Source organism: Protopterus annectens, chromosome 9.part0 (genome assembly GCF_019279795.1).
Source record: "Protopterus annectens isolate FY-2018-M chromosome 9.part0, PAN1.0, whole genome shotgun sequence".
Lineage (NCBI taxonomy): Eukaryota > Metazoa > Chordata > Ceratodontiformes > Protopteridae > Protopterus > Protopterus annectens.
In genome coordinates this window covers 516,316,882-516,330,104 of record NC_056743.1, presented here as the reverse complement: position 1 = coordinate 516,330,104, position 13,223 = coordinate 516,316,882, and the positions used below count along the sequence as shown (strand labels likewise).

Here is a 13,223-nt window from a genome sequence, read left to right as displayed (position 1 = left end):
AAAAGCACTTTTAATCCCCCTTTGCATTCAACTATCAGCTTATTTGAGAAATTCTGTATGAAGGATATTTGCAGTTGGTACTCGAAGAACAAGAGTAAGTGGAAACATGTAGTCTAACTAAAGATGAGCTGCCTGTCATGGAAGACTTTACGAACAACAGAGAGACCAGAGTCTTGAAGCCTGGTAAGGGAGGGTGCGTTGTGTTTATACATACTATTGGTTATTCTAGCAAGATGTTTACGCTATATAAGCAATGGATGGGTAATCAGAAATTCATCCCTGGTCTGGCGGCTATGTCTTTGATGGATGGCGGCAGTCAGCAAATCACTGCCTATATAAATCAAATTTGTGGGTCAAATTTGTGTTGCACAGCTAGGCTTATAAGGTCATTAGCCTAGTATACACCAATGAACCTATCAATATACATACATACATACACAAACAGGTTCGACAACCCCTACCTAACTCCCAGTGGCCACCCTGACAGTCACACACACATTTATTCAGCATCATTCATTCACCTTCACAAATGGTCAGACACAGCCACCCACCCAACACACTGGCATCCCTCTTACAAACATGGCTCTGCCATGAGGACTCCCATAAGAGTGAATTGTTTAGTATTCCCTTTTGATGTGCTTGACTTTGTGCTTCTTGAATAAAACAGTATGAATTACTTTACAAAATAAATCATTGGCCACAAACATTTACAGAGGAAAGCTCATGGCTGCTTAGTATTAATCACACAACTGGCATGAGACTGCTGCCCACACTTACACCCCCATGAGGGAAAAACCTTTGGGGAGAGACCAGTCTGTGAATAAGACAAGCTTACCTTGAAGTGGAAAGGTTGGAAGGTATGGCTTCCACATTATACTAAGCTTTGAGAATTCCTCCCATATCTCCTTATTGATAAATGCCATATAAACTTTAATATTCACCTTCACTAAGAGGATCACAGACTCTCATTTTAAAGTCTCATACAAATGCAGCTCATTCAGCCCAGAGAAAATGCTTTATGCTGCACTACAGTGTTGTGATTGAGATGAGTTCAGATGTCCAGAGTAGGGGCAGAACATGCAGCCTTCTGATCTAACATGAAAACCCAGGTATCGCTTAGATCATACAGCGGATCTTTCCATTTAGTTGCTAGAAGTGATAACAAATTTAAATTTCCAAGTCTTTGTTTCTCTGCTCATTATTCTTTGTATTTTGAAATAACATTAATACTGCTTTACTGAAAATGCAATAAACAATGCAAAATGTACGTCATACTGGGTTGCATGTTTATTGCATATTTAATAGTAACTAATTCTGCATTACTGAAAATGCAATAAACAATGCAAAATGTACGTCATACTGGGTTGCATGTTTATTGCATATTTAATAGTAACTAATTCTGCATTACTGAAAATGCAATAAACAATGCAAAATGTACGTCATACTGGGTTGCATGTTTATTGCATATTTAATAGTAACTAATTCTGCATTACTGAAAATGCAATAAACAATGCAAAATGTACATCATACTGGGTTGCATGTTTATTGCATATTTAATAGTAACTAATTCTGCATTACTGAAAATGCAATAAACAATGCAAAATGTACATCATACTGGGTTGCATGTTTATTGCATATTTGGTAGTAACATTAATACTGCATTACTGAAAATGCAATAAACAATGCAAAATGTACGTCATACTGGGTTGCATGTTTATTGCATATTTGGTAGTAACATTAATACTGCTTTATTGAAAATGCAATAAACAATGCAAAATGTACGTCATACTGGGTTGCATGTTTATTGCATATTTAATAGTAACTAATTCTGCTTTACTGAAAATGCAATAAACAATGCAAAATGTACGTCATACTGGGTTGCATGTTTATTGCATATTTGGTAGTAACATTAATACTGCATTACTGAAAATGCAATAAACAATGCAAAATGTACATCATACTGGGTTGCATGTTTCTTGCTTGCCAAAGTGATTATGCATTCCTTGTAATGCAAGTTCAAATGAGAAGGTATTATGTTTCTGAAATGCTTCTGAATGTTTTGTGAACCGTTGAGTTCACTGTTAGTAATGTAAATGAATTCAGAATTAAAATTAGAATTACCATATTTCAAGGAATGGTTACTGTGGAGTACTGAAACCTTAATGAAATAATGAACTAGAATCCCACCCCACAGTAAGAAATTATTGCTGAGAGGTCACCCTCCCCATAAATAAATAAATAAATAAATAAATAAATAAATAAATAAATACATTGGAACTGCAGTACGGCAGTGCCACATTTTTTAAAAAAAAAAAGTGTAATTAATGAATTCCAGTCACTTGAAGTAAACAGTCTGTCACACTTATTTTTAGCTGATCACAAACCAGAAAGAGCTGTCTGCATTAGACGGCAACTGTTAGCTTCACGTTACATTTAACAAACCTAAAATATGTCTGCTACCTGATTGTTTTCCCTCAGACTCATATGAGCATTCTATTTAAAACACGGTTTTCTTTTATTCCTGGAGCACTACAAACCAGAAAGCTATTTGGCATTCAATATTTAAGATGCTGGTCTTTACTGAAACATATAATGTACCTTAGTTGAATCCTGTTTATATATGTGTGTATCTAAATTAAGGAACACTGTGGATGGAGTCCTAGGATTCTGTAGCTGTCCACGGTGACATTAAGCTGGCCATGAGGGAGGATGGCATAATGGTTAAGTTGTTTACCTGGCAAACACAAGGTGCAGGGTTTGATTCTCACGTGGGGTAATTGGCTAGGCTTAAAATGGCCCACAAGGGCAATTAGCCTAATACTAACCTATGAACCTATAATGTTTTATGCTTTGTCTGAATACTTTGAAAGAAGCAGAGACATGCCATGCGCACACTAGAAAATGCAGGTTTGCTAAAAAGATTATTAAGTAAATTAGCCTGATAGTGCTTAAGACAGCATATAGCAGATGTAATATATAAAACCCATTTGTTCAGTTTTAATAAACACATTTTGCTGAAATGCAGTTATATAATCCTACTATCATATTGCACTGAAGGAACTATTGTTCCATAATTGAGCTGAAGGCAGAAATTAATGCAGCAAATTCAGTAGGTGCCATATTATGTTAGTAATACAAATAAAACAATAACTTACCTGTAAGAGTGTAGGGGTCTTATAAATGAAATGTTAAGTATAATTCAATAAAAATGTACAGCTAAATATCACATAATGAAAAATGCCTCTCTGTTAAAAATATCTGATTTTATTTGATGCAGCATTGTCTATTTAACACATTTCCCTATACTATTTGAAATATAACTGTTTTACTAAACAGAACCTCACAATGTATTTCTATTTTTTTTTCAGTTTAAAAGGAGGACCCTCATTCCTGTCATAGAGTTAAAATTAGGAGAAATAAACAGAAACCTTGGGAAGAAACCACAATACTAAGATGTCATGACCTGAGTAATCTAACATATAATTAGTACTTTACCACAACTTTAAAGGTACCAGGAAAAACTTTCTGAAACACGTGGAAGACACCAGCATTCATACATATGTTGCATTCCTTTTCTTGAAAGTGAAAAAAATATTCCATTCTTTTATTGTACTCCATTTCACAAAAATCTAGCAAAATACAATTTACTTGGGGGTGGTAGTGTGGCCGAGCGGTCTAAGGAGCTGGATTTAGGCTCCAGTCTCTCCAGAGGCGTGGGTTCGTACCCCACCACTGCCAGTTTAAAACTCTGAACTTTATCTTCACCATATTATCACAGAAAGAGTGCCATACTGATGTCCTTCCATTCACAGCAGCAGTATTCTTAACAGATGAGGATTCCCTGCTGTAGAAGCCCGAATGTCCAGCCAGTCTATGAAAGACTACTTGTTGCTTTTAAAAGACACACGGAATGTCAACCACACGCTCCTTGCATAGCATAGGGCATAAAGGTGACAATCAGGCCTACCATCATCAGAATTTCTTTGCCACCTGTCTGAACATATATTTTTAGTCTCAGCCTGTTTACCTGTCTCTGTTTTCTGCCAGTTGAATGCATTTTCATTCTCCAATGACTACCTATGCCTGTTTGCTGACTTCTATTGCAGTTGCAGATAAGTGCCCCATTGGAGATTTTGCTTTTTCTTACTGTTTTTGTGCTCCTTGGGGTTGTCATCCAGGAAGGGTAAATACCAGTATGGGAGGCAGATTCCCCATAAAGACAACTACAATAAGTGTCTTTTTTGTCTAGAAGCTTCTCATAACCATATATCTTGTTCTATTTGTCAGGCATTCAGTCCAAAAATCCTTTGCAATAGACTTTCTTCCTTTGCCTTGTATCTTAAGAAACAGCATCTTAAGCGTTTCACTAAGGATACAATGGAAGGAATCTCCTGCCCCAAGGGTCAGCCGTTAGAGAAGAAGGTGAAAAAGATACAACCAGAATCTTCCTCTGTCCAGCCTCTGTCAGGTGTTTCTCCTGAGGTCGTTACAAAGCAGGAGGCTCACCCGGCTATGTCGGACTTCTCTGCTGTGACCACGTCAGAGGTCAGTGAGGGTCTGGCTGGCAGCACATCCGAAGAGGCTTTACAAGCGTCCATTTCAGATGTTCAGGGGAACCACAGGTTATTTCTACTGAGGGGCTAAGGGGAATTCCTCAGTTTTTAGTTAGGGAAGAAGTTCCTGCTACTGTTCTCCACTGCTGTCCTGAGTCTGAGCTTTCTCAATTTTTTGAAGGGGATGTTCCCCTAAAAAAGAAACAAATAATTAAACATGTTTCTTCTGCTCCTAGGGATCCACAAAGTGAGTGACAGGCCTTCACTCAGGGGCTATTTAGTGCTTTAATGTCTATTGATTTTCGTGTTGGTACACAAACGAGTCTTCGTGGGTTCTGTTTACGCAGCTTTATTTTATACAAACATCACTGTAGAGGCTTATTGATTATGACTAAGTAACTTATATGCAAACTAACTACTGCGATCATACATGCTCACTCACTGGCTGCTTCTACAAAATAGCACTAGGGATTGCACGTGTTTGGAATTTATACGTGCACACAGCCTTGCATGCTTCTTAAAGACACTTAACACACATGGTACATTCTGATTTACATCCTCAATCTTTGAGAAACAGATCATGCAATTTGTGATGAGATTATTTAGCATGCAGAAATCACAGATAATCTATAGACATGCATTATACAATACTAAGTACATATACAGTGGATATAAAAAGTGTACACACCTGTTAAAATGCCAGGTTTTTGTGATATAAAAAAGGAGACCACAATAAATCACTTCAAAACTTTTCCCACCTTTAATGTGACCTATAACCTGTACAATTCAGTTGAAAACCAAACAAATCTGTTAGGGTAAAAATATAAAAAATAAAAAAATATACAATACACTGGTTGCATAAGTGTGCACACCCTTAAACTAATAGGATCTTGGCTTGGCACAGATGACTGTAATCTGTCCTATTTGATCAAAACCTTTCATTGTCTGAATTCATACAGTCTCTTCTTCCCTAAACGAATAAAGTAATCTCCTTGATCTGTTGTAACTAGATTTCTGGATATTACGCTTCTTCAACAATTGAGTCTTGACGGTTTTATTATTCTTAAAGTTAGGCTGTAACAAACTTGATGAAATAGGTAGCGTAGTTGTAGTTTGTGTGGAAAGTAGTCTTTGAGCAGGTAAGCCAAGAATATCATCACAAAGTGTGTTTCTGAGAATAAATAAATTCAAGAATACATCGGTATTGTCACGCTTTGACTTTTTAACGAATTGCTTTGCACTCTGTACTGCTCGCTCAGCTAGACCATTGGATTTTGGATATTCAGGACTACTAGCGACATGTACAAAGTCCCATTCTCTTGTAAATGTCTGAAACAACTGGCTAGTAAATTGAGCACCATTGCCAGAATAAAGCTTGTGTGGACTACTGTTAAATGAGAAATGACGCTTCAGCTTAGTAATAACAGCTGTTTGGCAGCAGTTCAATCTCAAACCAATTAAATTAAGACTCTACCTAAACCAAGTGGTGTTGATTGTTCCACTCAAAGATATCAGTTTATTATTTATTTAATTATTTCACATTTGTTGACTGGGATACAGCGACTGGATATATGTCCATTTTCAGCGGAGGCCTGGGGAGAAAAGCTCCAGATAACACAGATAGAACATAACAGATATGAGTCAAACATATTTACAAATCCCTCTTGTACGTACTCACAATATACACAGTGTGTAATAGCATACAAAACAACAATTTGCAGCAAGCTATTATGAGCAAGAGATGCATACAATATTAATTTAAATAAGGCATTGAGTAAGTAGTGATTAATCAGGGTTAGTATAGGGACAAAGCCAGAGGTCTTTAAAATACTGTTTGAGGCCTTTTTTGAAGAGACTTAAAGAAGGTTCGAGGGTAATGTTAGATGGAAGTGAATTCCAAGTTTTACCAACAAAGTTGGCAAACAGGGAGTTGCCGGCTGAGTTAATGGCTTTGTGGGTTTGGGCCAACAGTTTATTGGATGATCACAGTTGCCTTGAATTACTGTACAGCTTTATGATATTTTTGAGTGCTGGGTTATTTTCAGGGTGGTACAGAATTTTTTGTGCTACTATAAGCTAATGAAACGGAAGTAGACTTGGCAGTTCTAGTCACCCGAGAAGACTGAGGTTTTAACAGTGATGTGTCCTATATGTTCAACCTATGGCAAATCTGGCAATATGGTTTTAACAGTGAGAGAGCTTACTAAGTTTAGTTTTGCTCAAACTGGACAGTATGGGGGAGGCATATAGAAGGGTAGAGAGTAGGGATGAGTGGGCGATTGCAGTCCTAGCTAATGGAGTTAGAAAAGGTTTTCTTCTATACAATGAGCCCAGCTTCTTATTAATGTTTTTTATAGTTTTAATAATATGCAGATCAAATTTGAGATTACTGTCCACTACTACTCCTAAATGTTTAGTGTGGTCATCTGGAGAGATATAGGTACTGTTGTTGGATGTTATGGAGAAGGAAATGAGGTGGATCTACTGGTGGGAGTAAAGACGAGCAATTTAGTTTTTTGGGATTTAACAACAGATGGTGATATAGAGCCAATTTTCAACTGTGTTAAATGTGTTTTGTGTTAAGGTTTGCAGGTCTAAAGGGGAGGAAGCTGTACAGATCAGGATAAAATTGTCTGCATATTGAATGCAGGTTGCATCAGGGATGGCAGTATGAAGATTGCTGATGAGGACAGAAAAGAGTAGAGGACCTAGAATCGAGCCATGAGGGACACCAAAGGTGAGTGGTAGCAGGGTGGACAGTTTGCCCTGCCATAATACAGCCTGTTGTCTGCCATTAAGATAGGACAGGAATGACTGAATAACATGGTTATCCAGGGAGATGGATTTTAGGGAATGGATGAGTAATTTGTGGTTGACCATATCAAAGGCCTTCGACAGGTTTAGAAATAGGGCTGAAGATAGCCTGTTGTTGTTCCTATTTTGGAATATGATATTTTAAAAGTAAGGAGGGCGGAGGTGGTGCTGTGATGTGGCCTAAAGCCATGATGAGAGTTGGCAAGCAGACCGTTCTGAATGTGATAGTCCATAAGCTGCTTATGAATGCACTTATCCATTAATTTGGCTAGTGCTGACAGAATGGCAATGGGTCTGTAGTTGGACAGTTCTGTTGAACTTTCACCTTTGTGGAGTGGGATAATATGAGATATTTTCCAGACTGAGGGGATAGTTCTATCTTTTAGTGTTCTACTGATTAGGATAGAGATGGGGAATGCTATGGTGACAGCAGCTTTTTGTAGGTACTCTGCAGGAAGGAGGTCAGCAAAAAGAATGGTTGGTTTTAGTTTTTTGATAAAGGATCGGATAAAAGTGGTAGAGACAGGTTGGAAGTTAAAGGGGGATGAAATGTGAAGTGGCTGTGTTAGTGGTAGAGGTAGAGTGGGTGGGAGTAAGTTGGTTAGCTAAGGACTGAATAGTTTCAGTGAAAAAGTTATTAAAGGCAGGGGCAACAGTTTCTGGGGATTTATGGATGTAGTTTGATGGGGTTGGGGTAGTAGATTGCCCTGGATGAAGAAGTTGGTTAATACCTGCCCAAAACTTTTGGGGATTGTTTTGGTGTTTAAATTGGAGGTTCTGGTAGTAGATTTTTTTTTTGTCTAGCAAAATGAGTTTCTTTGTACCATTTGTAATTTAGAGAGGAAATGGGGTGAGATAGCAGTGCTTGTAGCTAGACAATTAATGCGGTTCAAGTTTCATTCAGTGGTGGAACTGGAATGGTCCTTTATAACTTCTAACATGAGAATCTGATGAAGTCCTGGTTTATGTTGGACGAAAATGCAATAGTTCTAAAAGAGCGTTTATTTTTTGGTGTTTGTTTTGCCTAATAAAACTTTTTCCGCTTTGGATACTTCTTTCGTTTTCTGGATACAATATTTACAGTGTGAAGTATGTCAAGTAACTGAGTGAGTAACAGACCAACACCACAGTGTGGCATATGTCACATGACTGAGTAGGTAATAGATGAACACTAAAGTGTGGAGTATGAAAAGTGACTTTGTAGCTAATAGACCAGCTCAACTGTGTAGAGTATGTCAAGTAATTAAGTGGGTAATTGACCAGTACCACAGTGTGGACCATTTCAAGTGACTGAGTAGGTAAAAGAACACCACCACATTGTGGAATGTGTCAAGTATCTGAGAAGGCAGTAAAGTAACACCTCAGTATGAAGTATAAAAAGTAAGTGGGTAATAGACCAACACCATAGACTGATACCACAGTGTGGAGTATGTCAATTGACTTTGTAGCCAATATACGAACACAATAGTGTGGAGTATGGCAAGTAACTGAGTAATAGACCAACACCACAGTGTGGAGTATGGAAAGTAACAGAATGAGTGATAGAAGATTTCCACAGTGTGGAGTATGTCAAGTGACTGAGTAGGCAATAGTTCAAGCCCACAATGTGGAGTCTGGGAAGTAACTGAGTAATAGACCAATACCACAGTGTGGAGTATGTCAACTGAATGCAGCAGTGACAGATCACTACCATGCAAAGGAGTATTCTATACTGCTCTCTCAATGTCACAGTACATCATGCATTGCTAAAGCTAGATGCAGAATAATTAAATTCTCACTAGATTGAAAAATCTCAAACTCTATGTTTGTATACTCTGTATCCTTACCTGATACATAGGCCACATCTTGGAATATACCTTCAATTGCATCGATCATAACATTTCTTTTAATATAACTTTATTTCTCAAGACTTCTGAAAGCTTTGAATATTACTCAAAATATATCAGATTTAAAGCCATTTGATACTAAGGCACATCTGTCTCAGTCTTGTTCTGTAGTCTCCATGGGACTGTATAAGACTGACATAGGTTCTCTGTATTCACTATTCAATAAAGCATTATGTACTGCATTATATTTGAATGTCTTGTTCTGTTTGCTCAGACACTGCAAGCCAAAACAGTACCACAAAGTACTCTTTCTTTTTTTGCTCTGATTTGACTGGGCAATGCTCATATGCTTGCCAACATTTATTTTCACAACTGATTAGACACTGTCAGTTTATCTGTTTTGAACATGAATCCTTGTATGCAGTTTGCATCTTCCTTCAATAAACATTAAGGTATATATCTTTCACAGACAGACTGGCTAGACTATCATATCAACTTCTTTAAGAATTTGCACTGCTAGATCATTCTCAACACACTTTTGAAATAATGCAGGTTCCCTTCCTGTTGCGAGTAACTGCAGTATAACCAAATTAATTACTAGTTTCTTCAACCAGTTTTTTTTTAATCATCTGGCATGTATAAACAAGTCAGTATACGGTCTTCTCTTTTTTTGGCTCATTTCAGAGTAACCTTTGTAACCTGTATGATACCTTCTTCAACAGTTTTGAATACATACTGTGATGTCCTGGCCCAGCAATCAAGGAGCCTCAATCCTCACCACTAACACCAGAGAGGGTGTCTCACGTAAGAGAAAGGATAACAAATACACACAGTAACATGCAATTTCCCTTAAGAGCACACAGAGATCACAGTCAGAATGGGGCTGGTTGCTCCCTTGCTCTCCAGGTCCCCAATAAGACTCCACCACTGGCACAGCTATAGGGTCCAGAACTCAGCCTAGCTGGCAAGCTAACCTACAGTACCCTCTCTGTCCAACCAGTGCTTCATGTCCCTGCCCAAGTAGCTGACACACACACACACACACGCACACACACACACACACACACACACACACACACACACACACACACACACACACACACACACACACACACACACACACACACACACACACACACACACACACACACACTCTGAGATAAGTATTTATACAACTTCACAGACACTCCTGGCAAAGGCTGACACAGATTCTCCAGCTGTGCCCCTATACCCAGACTATATGGCAGTAATTCCTGCTACCACCAGCTAATAATTATCAGCTACCCAAAGGCCATTAAAAGGGTGTCCAATTATTACTGTGCAATATTATTATCCAATAGAAGGGTAACTAAGCAATCGGGGTTACTGGAAGGGCTTACTACAGGATCACTTATAAGCATGCAATGTACTCTAGAGCTTAAATTATCTCGACATAAACCAGCCACAGTTGAAAAGGGTTTAAAAATATTTAATAATAAATACTAAAAACACAAGACAATATTACTACACTACAGTGCTATTCAAGAGTTCAGAGATCACACAGAAACTTAAAATAATTCAGTAGTACAGTTCTGACATAACATAAAAACACTTAGTCTAATCTTTTTCTAATTCCAAGCTATTGCTACAAGAAAACATACTCCTAAAGTAACTTACTTACATAGAGCATAAGGCAGTGCTGATTTGGATAGTCAAGATCAAAATGCTTACAGTCTCTCTCACAGCAATAGTTTTTAAAATTACTAACAAACATTTCTGCTGGGCCCTCCCAGATTGCATCATTTTGACAATAAGGTTTTCCCAGTATACACATTGCATCATTTTGACACTTAGCCTGGGGTTCCCAGGCCAACAGGCTACATTATTTAGCAAACTAACACCTGCTCAGGAAGCTAAAACAATAAAAGACATTTCACGTGTACACTCTAGTAATTATTCCTTAAGTTAAAAGAATAGAAAGAATGTGCTAGCCCAGACAGGCTGACTCTGAGCTCTACAGATCAAAGGACAGATGTGAAATAATTTTAACTTCAAAAGAAAGACTTGAAATGCTTGACTTTGTTTTCCTTACAGCAGATGACAATGTTGCTACAATCTTGAAGTTCAACATTTTACAGTATTTTTCTTTCATTTAAGAAACAAGCCTGTATTTTACATTTATATTTACAAATGCCAGAATTATGTATCAAATTCTATGTGGCTAGGCTGGCAGCCTTCACCCTTCTCTGTCAGTCTTCACACACCATGACGGGGCTTATGAGCACTCTCCACTAACACTTCTCCACTGATATATTCATGAATGTTTTTACTATTATGCTCTAAGGCAAGCATGTATTTTTCTCTGATGATGGATTGTGATCAGCCATTTTCTTACAGCACTTGATTATAGTGAAAAAATATGCTGTTTTGTGCACATCACCATATAAATGTATACATTTTCATAGGAACACACTATGTTCATGGCTATATTTTAAGATGAGCAATGCAAATAGTTTGTAGGGTTTAATATTTCAAGAATCAATGTTTCTATCATCATGATTATAATAATTTTGCAATTATGAGGGCTACAAAAAATACAGTTTCACATCCAATTTTTGTTTGTGTATACACTGGTCTGCCTATTTTGTGTGTGTGTGTGTGTGTGTGTGTGTGTGTGTGTGTGTATGTACTTGTTTCATTTCACTGTCATTTTCTTTTCTTTAAAGTTGCAAAGTTTAAGCTTTGTAAACTGTTACACCCTATATTTCCCTGTTGGCATGTATTTTGCAAAAATCTTTAACTTTTTTCCGTGACTTAAGTTAACTTACTGAGGCAGAAAACTATTGCTTCTCTTTATACACATAATATTGAGGCTATTTATAAAAACAGAACATTAAGTATGTCCTATTAATGCAAGCCATCATAATCTGTACCATCCTGTTTAGAACATACTTTTCAATTCCAAGCGTTACTAAGCAGCACAGTTAATAACACATATGCCAAGAATTTAAATATTTTACTAAAACAGAAAAATATAAAGCCTGTACTATACAACATGTGCAATATAGCATTTTGAATGGAACAAGGATTGCTGTCTAAAAGTCTGCTTGACACATCTCTCTCACTCTCTTTTAATTGGCTGCATTTCTTTTATCACTTTTGCTGCATTTCATTTGCAGTGCAGGCAGACATGCTGTACTGACAGACTACTCATTTGAAAAGTGAACAGATAATTTAATTCACTGTTGATAGGTCTAGTAAGGGTGGCAACGGTGGTGCAGCGGTTAGTGTTGCTGCCTCACAGCAAGATGTTCTCTGGTTCGATTCTTGGCTAGGGTGCCTTCTGTGCGGAGTCTGCATGTCCTCCCTGTGGTCGTGTGGGTTTCCTCCAGGTGCTCCGGTTTCCTCCCACATCCCAAAGACATGCTGTAGGTGGACTGGACACTCTAAATTGGTCCTAGGTGTGAGTGCGTGCATGTGTGTGCCTTCTGTGGTAGGTTGGGTGGCGGGGCTGGCAACTTGACACTGTAAAACTCCACTGCCAATCATGAGTGGACAGGTGATCTGCTGTGGCGACCCCTAACTGGGAAAAAACGAATGAAGAAGAAGTTGATAGGTCTAGTAAGCTTTGCTTAAAATGCTAGTCAATGAAGGATTTAACTACTCAATGGCCTGTCACAGATGTGTGTGTATATAAATACACATATCAGATTATAGAGCATTTTATTGAAGTGGATAAGTCTGAGTATTTCATTATTTGGTGACACTGATGTAATTGTGTTTAAGTTAGAAAAGTGCTGATTGCACAACCACTATTTTGTGCATATTTAAAAGATTCTGCTTAGCTTTAATTATTTCAAAAAAGTAGTGGTTTAGGAAGTGTACTTTAGGATTACTTTTACAATGTTACAATGTATTTTGAAAAACAAGCTCAAAATCATAGATACATTACAGACCACAAAAATGTCATTGCCAAACTATGCACCCAATGTACTTTCTAACCTCACTGAACTTTGCAGTGATTTCAAATCCAAGAAGTTTCTGACTAGAA

The 13,223-nt window shown here is 37.7% G+C and overlaps 1 long non-coding RNA gene and 1 other non-coding gene across 2 annotated transcripts in view; one reads left to right on the top strand and one right to left on the bottom strand.

Moving 5' to 3' along the window:
• Nucleotides 1-13,223, bottom strand: part of LOC122811315 — a 1,944,054-nt gene that overhangs the window by 1,498,676 nt on the left and 432,155 nt on the right. The gene's annotated exons all lie outside the window — the stretch shown is intronic.
• Nucleotides 3,657-3,738, top strand: TRNAL-UAG. Its single transcript has one exon. It is a non-coding gene; the product is annotated as a tRNA-Leu (tRNA).